General features: G+C 43.0%; 1 protein-coding gene and 1 pseudogene across 2 annotated transcripts in view; one reads left to right on the top strand and one right to left on the bottom strand.

Annotated features, from left to right (window-relative positions):
• LOC109923694 (zinc finger protein 271-like) overlaps positions 1–12009 on the bottom strand; it is a 123201-nt gene that overhangs the window by 85166 nt on the left and 26026 nt on the right. The gene's annotated exons all lie outside the window — the stretch shown is intronic.
• LOC109918143 overlaps positions 1–12009 on the top strand; it is a 43700-nt pseudogene that overhangs the window by 21161 nt on the left and 10530 nt on the right.

Genomic DNA, 12009 nt, shown 5'->3' on the forward strand with positions numbered 1-12009 from the left:
TATTGGAAGCATTTCCCTTCTGATTTCCAGGCTGAGTTTTGTTGATGAATCATTCCTGAATTTGAAAAGCTGAGGTGTCATTATCTGGGAGGTGCAGAGTGTCTGAGGATTCTTACTGATTTACTGGTGTTGACATCTGCTTGTGTCTGTATGTTGGGAGCTGGTTATTATCCTGTGCACTATAATTTATACAGCTCCCCTAAGGAAATGTTGCCCTGTTGGTGGGATAGTACTGAAGAGAGTTGCTTCCTTGGGAGGGGTAAAACTGAGGGTGTGCTGAGGGGGCTGTACACAGGAATAGCAGTCAGACATCTAGTGTATCAAGTATTCCCACCATATATTGAGATCAATATTCCTGCCCTTTCCCTCTTCAAACCTTAGTGAACAAAAATATATTAGACTTACACTTCATACCTTCTGTTGTTTGTGGAAGCAAATTCCAATCCTACTATCTCTTCTTCCACCTTTTGTGTGTTCAAGTATTTCCTCATTTCACTCTTGCAATGTCTGCCTGTAATTTTTAGACGATGCCAATGACTCATCAGCAAATTTGAAGAGATAGTAGGAACTGCAGATGCTGGAAAATCCGAGACAACAAGGTGCAGAGCTGGATGAACACAGCAGGCCAAGCAGCATCATAGGAGCAATGAATTTGAAGATATGCTTTCTATCTAATCAATCAAATCATTCACTAATATGGGGAATAGTTTCTTGCAGACTCCATTGTGACATCAGTACTGTAGGAGCACTGCACTATCACAGAAGGTTTCAGAGATAAAATTGTCAGAGAATCTTATTTCTTAAAATCCACATCAATGTCAAAGACTGAATATCCAGTGAGTGGATGAACAGAGTTCATACAGACTACATCCTATGATGTTCAGGACAAATCATCAAATATACTGGAATATTCTGGTGATGTAATGTTACTGGATGGTGTACTGACAGGATTGAGTCCAATAGGATGGCTGTGATTAGGGGAACTGCTGTGTTCTCTATATTGTTGAGACTGATCAGTGTTGCTGCCAATGTTCCTATCTGTGTGAGTGGGGAGTGATCATCAGACACCTCAACTTTCTCGACTGTGAGAAGGATTGAAATCCTCAGGAGTGGGGGAGGGATTAGTTCTCCCAGCTCCTCAGGAGGAGGTGGTTTTGATCATCTACTCTATATTTTTTCCTGTAGACACTTTAACATTGTCTCTTGCTTTCGTGTTCCAACTTCCTTCATGGCTGTGAATGGAGATGTTCATGGAGCTGCCTTCTCCTGTTCTTTGAATGGTTGTCCACAACTCTCAATAAGATCGGATGGGACTACAGAGTTTTTTTTTCTGGTATGTTGGTTGTGGGACTGTTCAACTCTGTTTATTACCTGTTACACTGGTGTTTAGTCTGCCTGTAGCCCTCTGTATCTCCAGTGTTGCTCCTGACCTGTCTATCTTCTGGTTTGATGATAATCATGGAATGAGACCTGTGCCGAGCTGTGAGATTGTGGTAGAATTCAATTGTGCTGCTGCTGATCGCTCTCTGTACCTCATGGACACCCAGATTTGGGATCTGCCCACAGTCTATTCCTTTGGGATGATGAAAATGAAGTACTCATTCATCAGTTCGGTGGGGAGTGGTAAGTTTCCTTGAACTTGTTTTGAAGAGAGGGAGTTGGAGGAAATCATGTTTCCTTTTCCTGTTTTACAGAAAGATTACATCATATAACACCAGAGAATCAGAGAGGATAGACACTGCAGATAGATCCTGACCATCACCCAAGGAAAGACTGCAGAACTGAGGGAAGACATCCAGTCCCTTCACAGAATTGCTCAACACAGAGAAGGCTGGGCAGTGAAACCATCAGCTGGAAATTGGTCGGGTCAAGGGAATTCTGATCAGATCTGAAACTGGTCAGTGGTGTGGAGCCTCCCATCAGAACCAACCTTTCTGAAGGTTTGGCTGTGGGTGATCAGTCAGAGTGAGGTTGGGAAGAAGTGTGAGTGGCTCCAAGTGTGGTGAGAGCTTCAGTCATCCATCAAGCCCCATGAACTGATTCACTCGGAGAGGTGAGAACTGTTCAAGTGTGATGAGGGCTCCGCAGCCTTGTAAGATCCTCTAATGCACAAAGTGCATTTGTTCTACAGCCACATGGAAGAGAAGCTATTTGAGTGTGAGGTGTGTGACCAAGATTTTGGACAGTCCTCAAATTTCCACACACATCAAAGCATGCACACAGAGGAGAAGGCATTCACTTGTGAACTGTGTAACAAATCCTTCTCACAGTCATCGAATCTCCGTGTACACCAACGTATCCACACAGGGGAGAAGCCATTCACATGCAAAGTATGCAATAAATCATTCGCACATTCGTCAACACTCCGTAAACACCAACGTATTCACACAGGGGAGAAGCCATTCACATGTGAGGTGTGTGACAAAACTTTTTCCCGACCGTCGACCCTTCACGAACATCAACGCATTCACACAGGGGAGAAACCATTCACATGCAAAGTGTGCGACAAATCATTCTCATACTTAATGAACCTCCGGGTTCATCAGCGTATTCACACAGGAGAGAAACCATTCACCTGCGAGGTCTGTGACAAAGCTTTCACACAATTATCACACCTCCAGGCTCATCAGACAATCCACACAGGGGAGAAACCTTTCAAATGTGAGGTTTGTGATAAAGCTTTCCCAACATCTACCAGGCTTCTGATGCACCAGAGGATTCACACAGGAGAGAAACCATACAGGTGTGAGGTTTGTGAGATGTCTTTCACGCTATGCTCTGAGCTCCTAATGCACCAAAGGATTCACACTGGGGAGAAACCCTTCAAATGTGAGGTTTGTGGAAAATCCTTCTCACAGTCATCAAATCTTCATGCACATCAACGTATTCACACAGGGGAGAAACCATTCACATGTGAGGTGTGCAATAAATCCTTCTCACACTTAATGAATCTTCGTGTACATCAACGCATTCACACAGGGGAGAAACCATTCACATGCAACGTGTGCGCTAAAGCCTTCAGACAGTTGTCAAGCCTTCTTAGACATCAGACTGTCCACACAGGGGAGAAACCCTTCAGATGTGAGGTTTGTGCCAAAGGTTTTGCAGCGTCTACAACCCTCCTAAGACACCAGAGGATTCACACAGGGGAGAAACCCTTCAGGTGTGAGATTTGTGATAAAGCTTTTACTCAATCCTCTGGTCTCCTGACACACCAGAAGATTCACACAGGAGAGAATCCCTTCAAGTGTGAGGTATGTAATGAGGAATTTGAACAGTGTATCACTTGTACGTTCACACAGGGGAGTAACCACTAACATGCAAAGTGTGTGGTTAAAGCCTTCATAACATCTTCACCCTCCTGGAATAGGAGTGAAATTCTTCATGAATGACGTTTGTGACAAGGCCTTCATGAACTCCTGTGATGTTCTGAAGCACCAGTTTGATCGAAGCAATGAGAAACCATTCAGGTGCACTGTTTGTGACAGGTTTTCACACAGTTAATGTATCTGCTGGTCCAATCACACAGGGTGAAGAAATTCTTATTGGTGTGCATTCTGTAATAAAGCCTTTATATGGCTGTTGGACTTGCTGGATCATCAGTGAAACCACATGGGAGACAAACCAGAGATGGGAGAATTACATGTCAGGATTGTTTCACCTCTTCCTCCTCCCTCACCAGATATCAGCGTCTCCACATGATCCTAGAGCCAAGTCACCTGCTTCTATTACACTGAAAGCTGTCTGTATTGTTTCCCCTCCAATGCTCACAAAGGGGAGCTGTCATTTCAAAGCACTTTCTGTCTGAGCAGGGTCTGTCTCAAACATCTCCTACATTGACACTAATACTCAAACCCCACAAAAGAATATATTAAAAAAACCTTTGCCAGTCAAAGGTCCTGGTGTCCACAGGGCGATTAAGAGATAACACTTTGCTGTGGATCTGGAGTCACATGTAGGCCAGACCAGGTACGCACGACAGATTTCCTTTCCTAAAGGATATTAGTGAATCAGATGGGTTTTTCCTGACAATCATTTCATCGTCATCATTTGCCTCCTAACTGCAGATTTTTACTGAATTCAAATTCCGTTTGCCATGGTAGGATTCAAACCTGTGTCCCCAGAACATTACCTGAGTTTCTGTATTAACAACCAAGAGATAATGCCACTGGGCCATGAGCTACAGTCAACATCACCATTCCTCTGCTGCATCCTCTGGAGATCTCAGAGGGAGATAGGCTTGAGGTGACAAAGATAGGGAGGAGTAAAGGCCATGGAGCAATTTGTGTTGGAGTATGGGAATTTTAAATTGGAGGCACTTGGGGGAGTGGAGAACTAGTGTAGGTCAGTGAGCACAGGGGTGATCTGTGTGAGAGTTAGGATAGAGAGTGCAGAGTTTAGCTGGGGTGAAGTTTACGGAGAGTGGAAGATGGGAAGCCAGATGCGAGAGCATTGGAATTGTTTAGTCTAATCTAGAAACAATAAGCATGGATGAACATTTCAACAGCAAATGGACTAATGTGGGGTTGGGATGTTGGAAATTGGGAATATTACAGAGGGGGAAGTAGGTGACATTTGTGATGGAGAGGGTATGTGGTCGTAAGCTCAGCTGGAGGTTGAGGAAGATGACACTGACCAGTTTTTTTTGGAGAAGTAAGTGAAGACAGCAATCGAGAGGAATTTAAGGAATGTAGGAACTAGAGTGTGACAGCATTCAGTTAGATCATGGCAAATCTGCATCTTAACTCTTTCTACCTGTCTTGTCTCTGCAAGTCTTAATGCCCTTTCAATAAATCGGTCAGTCTCAGTTTTGCAATTTTCACTCGAGCCCCAGCTTTAACAAGTTTTGTGGGGAGACAGTTCCAGATTTCCTGTCCCCATTTTGTGAAGAAGTGTTTATTAAACAGCCTCACTGTAATTTTAATGCTCTGCCCCTTATTCTGGACTTTCCCATCAGAGGCATCATTTCTCAGTAACTATTTTACCAACTTGTTTATTAATCTTAGACACGTCAGTTAGCTCACCACTTAATTTTCTACATTCAAGGGAATGTAAGCTCAATCTGTGCAGTATGTCCTCATAATTTAACCCTTTTATCCCCAGGAACATTCTGGTGAATCCACGCTGCACTCCCCCAAAGCCATTATATCCTTCTTGAGGTGCAGTGCCCAGAAATGAACAAAATTCTCCAGGTAGAGTCTCAACAGAGCTCTGTACAGCTGGCATGTAACTTCCACAAGGACATAGCTGGTTTTGGGGAGGAGCAGTTGTGGGTTATCTTTTCTCTTCAGGACAGTCCTGAAGTAATGAGCAGTTTTGACAGAGGAAAGCAGGGCCAGTGGTGTTTGATGTGATCCAATCAGATCTGGTGATGGATAGCAAAACAGTTGTGAGCAAGATACATTCAAATCTTCTTCCCTTCAACATTAGCTGCGGGAAGAAAAACCAAAAGGATGAGAGTAAAGGTAATTGGAAGCATAGAAGGTTGATATAATGGAATGACTAAACCAGAATAACAGCTACAGAAACATTGTGGTGAATGGAGGGCCAAAGGGCAGGGAATTGAGAATTAGAAAGCACTGTCCAACTCACCTGGGGTTAAAGGATCTTCCAGGAATGGAAACTTATTGGCTCATGTGCCCATGTGATCACTGGATCTCTGCAACCATTGGTGGGTTTGAATGTTGGAAACAAGCTCCATCCTGTGTCACTAAAGTTTGGTGTCATTTCTGACCATCAGAATTGAGATCCAGACTAAAGTACAAGGATTTAAAAAAAAACTTCTGTCTGTAGTATTCCGAGAGAGTTTCCCCTGATGTGTGTATGTGTTTGTAAAGTGAGCCAGCTCTCGGGAGTGGGTATGGGGTAGAATCAGACTTTGCTCTAGTTGGTGATCTGATTTTTAGACAGACCCTCTTCGGGTGTTTGGTTAATACCATGGTGATTAGAATCATTGAATTTTTAAAGTACTGGAGGAGGCAATTCAACCTATCATGTCTGTACCTGGTCCTGAAAGAGCTGCTCAGCTAGTCCCTATCTCTATAGGCCTCTAAATTCATCACATTCAAATGTATATTCAGCTGTCTTTTGAAACCTCCCGTGGAATCTACCTCCATCACTCTCAGGCAGTGCAATCTAATAACTCTGAGTAAAGAAGTTTCTCCTCATCTCACTCCTAGCTCTCTTGTTGACAAACCCTAGTTACTGACCTTTTAGCTAATGGAAACAGAATATCTTTCTTTACCCTGTCAAAATTGTTCATAATTTTGAACACCTCATTAAGGTCACCTCTTAATCTTCTCTGCTCCAAGGAGAATAAGCCCAGTTTCTCTAATTTTAAACTTGTATCTAAAACACTTCATTCCTGGTATCATTCTGGTCAAGCTCCTTTGCACTCTTCCAGGATTTTAACATCCTTAAATAAAGGTGCCCAGAATTGAACAAAAAACTCCAAATATGGTCTGACCAATGATTTGTAAAGGGTAGCATCACTTCCTTGCTTTTATACTCTCTGCCCCTATTTATAAACCCATGGATCCTATAAAGCTTCTGAACCACTATTTCAACTTTCCTGGCCACCTTCAGAGAATCAAGTGCTTGAACCCCGTGGTTCCTCTGCTCCTGTATTCCCCTCAAAGTTGTACTATTGAGCCTGTATTGTCTCTCCATGTACCTTCTACCAAAATATATTTGGTATGACATTTCTCTGCACTGAAATTTGTCTGCCGGGTGTCTCCCCATTTGGTCAACATGTCAAATTCACTATTCTCCTTAGCATTTTCTCTCATTTGCAGGTTTAGAGATTTTGCTCTCAATACCCATTTTAAAATTGTGTATATAAATCAGAAAAGACAAAGGTCCCAATCCCAACCCCTGGAGAACACCACTTTCAACTTGTCTCCAGTCAGAACTGCTCATACCTACACTCTGTTTCCTATCTTTTAGCCAACTTCTAATCCATACTGCCAAGAACCCATCGATCTCATACTTTACTGATTTGCTAACCAATCTACCAAGTGGCACTGCATCAAACGCTTTCTGAAAATCCAAATATCCAGCATCAGCAACAACATCCTCATCCATTGCCTGTGTCACCTCATCAAAGAATTTAATTAAATCGTCAGACATGCCCTACCCTCGAGAAAGCCATATTGAATGTCTAGTATTAACTTATTTTTCTCTAAGTGTGTATCCTGTATTATGGCCTTCTTCAGTTTTTCCACAATTGATGTTAAGCTAATAGGTCTGTATTTTCCTGGGTTATCCTTTGTCCCTTTCTTAAACAATGGTGGCATACTTGCAATCCTCCAATTCCCCAGGACTAATCCTGTGTTCAGACAGGCCTGAAAGATGTCAACTTCTCTGTGATTTGCTCCCTTACCTCTCTCATCAATTAGGATGCATCCTATCTGGGCCTGGCAACTTCTCTACCTTGAGTGCTGCCAACCTTTTTAGCTCCTCTTCTTTACCTATCATTGTAGTGCTCAGATGCTCAGCACCCACATTTTGAATTGGGCTAATTTGAAGACAAAAGCAAAGTACTCATATTACCTCTACAATACCTTTGCTTCAATGACCAGTTTACCTTGCCTGATCCTTATGGGCCCTCATTAATCTGTTATTATCAATATGTTTGAAGAATATTTGATTCAGCACAGCCTGCCATCTTTTCCTCATGTGTCCTGTTCGCCTTCCTTGTTCCAGGCTTAGCCTCTCTTCTGCATTTGAGTTACTCATCCTGGTTTCTGTTGCTGTTGTTATTCTGGAATGCATCATATTTCCTTCTTTATTTTTTCATCACTATGCTTATTCATCCAGGCTACTCTAGCTTTAGATACCCGTATTTATTTCTGTACTCTCGTGTGTGGGAGGACTACTATCCTGAGTGTGGTGAGGGATTGGGATGAGTATCAACAGACCTGAGTTTCCTCAGTCCATTATAGCTCAATGTAATAACAGTGTGATATGTTCACCTCACACTCTTCCAAGATTCATTTCCTGTTCTTGGAAATATTGAGTCATTGCAAATGTTTTGTTATTGTAGGCTGAATATTGTGTTGTTTTTCAGCTCTTCTTTCCATTTTCAGTATTGATCTATAATCCATAATAAATTTTGGCTTAACCCAAGCTCTCTAATTTGTCAGCATGGTGTGTTCCTATTCACTAACACACAGGATCCTCGAGTAAGAGCTTTGTACAATACACAATCAGTCAGTGTTACTGTGAGCTGGGCTACTTTCCCTATCAAAATGGGTTTATAATTTACAGTTCACAAGAAGCAAAATATTTCCTGAAGAAAAAAAAAGGACTTGCATTTAAATATTAATCTTCACAAATTCAGGTGAATAGAAGTAATTTACATCCAATTAAATACTTTTTGAAACATAGCTACTGTTGTAATGTGACAGCCAATTTGCAAGACAGCAAGCTCCCACAAACAGAAACGTGATAATGATCAGATTACCTGTTTGAAGTTGATTGCAGAATCCAAATTGATCGGAACAAAGGGATACTTCCCCTGCTCTACCCTTGCCTTTGGTCACAGGATCCTTACAGTCACCTGAGAGGCCAAACAGACCAGATGGGCTGATAGGCCAAGGAGTGGCCGACAGAGTTTAATTTAGATAAATGTGAGGTGCTGCAGTTTGGAAAGGCAAATCAGGGCAGGACTTACACGCTTAATGGTAAGGTCCTGGCGAGTGTTGCTGAACAAAGAGACCTTGGAGTGCAGGTTCATAGTTGCTTGAAAGTAGAGTCGCAGTTAGACAGGTAGTGAAGAAGGTGTTTGGTATGCTTGCCTATATTGGTCCATGCATTGAGTACAGGAGTTGGGAGGTCATGTTGAGGCTGTACAGAACATTGTTTGAGCCACTATTGGAATACATCATTCAATTCTGCTCTCCCTGCTACAGGAAGGATGTTGTGAAACTTGAAAGAAAAGATTTACAAGGATGTTGCCAGGGCTGAAGTGTTTGAGCTATAAAGGAGAGGCTGAATAGGCTGGGGGCTATTTCCCCTGGAGCATCGGAGGCTGACGGGTGACCTTACAAAGGTTTATAAAATCATGAGGGGCACAGATAGAGTGAATAGCCAGGTCTTTTCCCCAGGGTAATGGAGTCCAAAACAAGAGGGCATAGGTTTAAGGAGAGAGGGGTAAGATTTAAAAGGGGCCTAAGGGGCAACTTTTACATGCAGAGGGTGGTGAGTGTACGGAATGAGCTACCAGAGGAAGTGGTGGATGCTTGTACAATTACAACATTTAAAAGACTGAATAGGAAGGGTTGAGTGATATGGGCCAAATGCTGGCAAATGAGACTAGATTAATTTAAGATATCTGGTCGGCTTGGGCAAGTAGGACCAAAGGGTCTGGTACCATGCTGTACAGTTCCATGACTCTACAACTCTTCAGTAAAATGGTACCTTGGACTGATCCAAAGACTGAACAGTGTATTCTGATTTGAACTCACAACCTTCTGACTCAAACGACAGTGCTCACTGAGACATGGCTGACAACTTAATATTTTATAGGAAAGTAAGAATTAGGCTCGATGGAGCCTGCTCTGCCATTCACACAAATCATAAGTCGATCATCTACCTCCAAGCCATCTTCCTCCTCCATCCTCAAATCACTTGAAGTCTATCGATTTCCGTCTTGAACATATTCAATGATTTCATTTGTAGTTGATTCACTTTTTAGATCTCAAGGCTGTGTACAGAACGTTTATTCCCCTCTAAACTAGCATCCTGATCATTTGATTTGCTCTAACAGAGTAAACAATAACGGCTGCCAGTGTCAATGTTGTCTTTGGGCTGAACGTTATATTTTGGCTAAGTGTCAATTCCATCATGGTCCTTGGAACGTTTGTCTCTGAGCCCCAGCAAGACTTTTTCACCATTACTGTCCCAAATGCACTTCATTTACTATGTACCCTGCTTCTATGGCACCCCTCTCCGATGCTAGCCAAATTCTTTCACTCACTATAGGTGAAAGAATTCATCAATGTCCAGATATCCTGGAATAGACTGGCATTCTGGCGCCATTGCCATCTTGGAACCTCGGCCTTGCTGCTGAACAGACACTGGCACTCCAGAGTTAGCTTTCCATGGCAACCTTGTGGACAGCAGCCAAAACCCATGCTGTTTATAGCACATAACTGGCATGGCTGACATTTTCTTATACACAGTAATTGGGCCGAAATAGTGGAATTGTGTTTAACCAACAGGCCACCCAGCTTAGCCAGCCTTAGGCACGTCTATTCTTTCTGCTCTCTCCAGTCATTGCCACTCTTTCCCCAGTGTAGATCAGCATTTAATCATTGTTCAGTGGGGGAAACCATCACAGGGAAACCTTCAAAAAATATCAAAGGTTATTTTTTTTATTTACAATCACCAAAAGCAAACAGAAGCCAAATGAACAGAAGATGCATTTTGCCTCCAGAATGCAACAAATTGCTTGCATGTTAACCAACAACTGTTTCATACTCTTGGTCATGTACTGCCCTAGCTCTCAAACTGGAATCTGGTGTCAATCAGGTCTGTCTGGCTAGTGGCACACAATGTAGCTGAAGTCTGTCATGCACAAAGTGCTTCAAACTTCACAATACCCTCACCTTCCTCCCATTCTTGGAAAATGATGTGGCATACTGTACCTGGAGTACATTGCATGCCCAATGCCCCCCCCACACACACACAATGCACCCATACAGTTCAAGACTGGTCCACATAGCAGAATCTCAGCAAAATTGTAGCAGCACTTATTCAACCATATTCATTCGGGGTTGTATAATGGTGTCATGAGCCATGGTTGCAGTGGGTAGCCCTGGTCTGCCAGAAAACATCTTTGTAAGGCACCTGGACCCCCAAATGAAGCAGGTACACGACAGCACTCCAAGATGTAGGAATTGAGGCAGCTACCAGGGTACACACCTCCAAAAGATGGAACCAATGATCTCAGATCCCCTGCACATTAATGGAATGGAAGCCCTTCCTATTGCTGAGCTCTAATACATTGTAATATCACAACTAAGTGTGACATGTACGGTTGCTGGCACTCTGCACCGGGAGGAACCCAGCTATGTGGCTGAACCGACACTCAGTAGCAGCAGTGTGTACTATCTACAAGATGCACTGCAGAACAAGAGCAGCAGATACATGGGAATACCACCATTCACAAGTTTCCCTTCAAGCCACTCAATATCCTGACCTGGAAATATATTCACTGTCACTGGGTCAAAATCCTGGATTTCTCTCCCTAAGGGCACTGTAGGTCAACCCACAGCAACAGTTCAAGAGGACAGCACACCACCACCTTCTCAAAGGCAACGAGGGACAGTCAGCTAGTGATGCCCATGTCCCACAAATGAATAAAACAAAAATATTTCTATGGCATGAACCGAGTTGCTCCAGCACTTTTTTTTGTTTGGTTCAGATTTTCAGTTCTTTATTCTGTATTATTTTATTTCCAAACATTGTGATTGATCTGGAGTAGTATAACTGTGAACTCCTGAAGGGGCAACCTTGTCCCCATGTTTGCTGATATTGTTCTCATGTTTCTTTATGAAATGTTCCTCCCTCCTGGGCAGGTGCTGATCCCACCACTGCATGTCATCGCTGCCTTGGATGTTGTGGGTCTTCCTCTTCTGATCTGCTGTCAAACACATCTGAGGCTACACATCCCACACTGATGTTGTTGGTTTGAAAGCCTCTGAAGAATGCTATTCCCACACTAGAAATCTCTGTCAAACATTTACCAGGGGAACTGAGACAGCAGCTGTAATAAGTGAGGTTTTATTCAGATGGGACACTGACAAGTTTAAATCCCCACTTGATCTGCTGCTCAAAGTCACCTCCATTTCACCGGTCAGTTTCCCAAGCTTCAGGAAACTCATGCTGCTGCAGAAATATTTGGATTGGCTGTGAGAGACGTCAATCAGAGAGCCCACCCACACTGCCCACACCCTCGTCTTCCTCTTCCAGAGCTGGTTCACTTCCTATAGGGACTGAAAACCA

The sequence above is a fragment of the Rhincodon typus genome, chromosome 35 (assembly GCF_021869965.1).
Source record: "Rhincodon typus isolate 14 chromosome 35, sRhiTyp1.1, whole genome shotgun sequence".
Lineage (NCBI taxonomy): Eukaryota > Metazoa > Chordata > Chondrichthyes > Orectolobiformes > Rhincodontidae > Rhincodon > Rhincodon typus.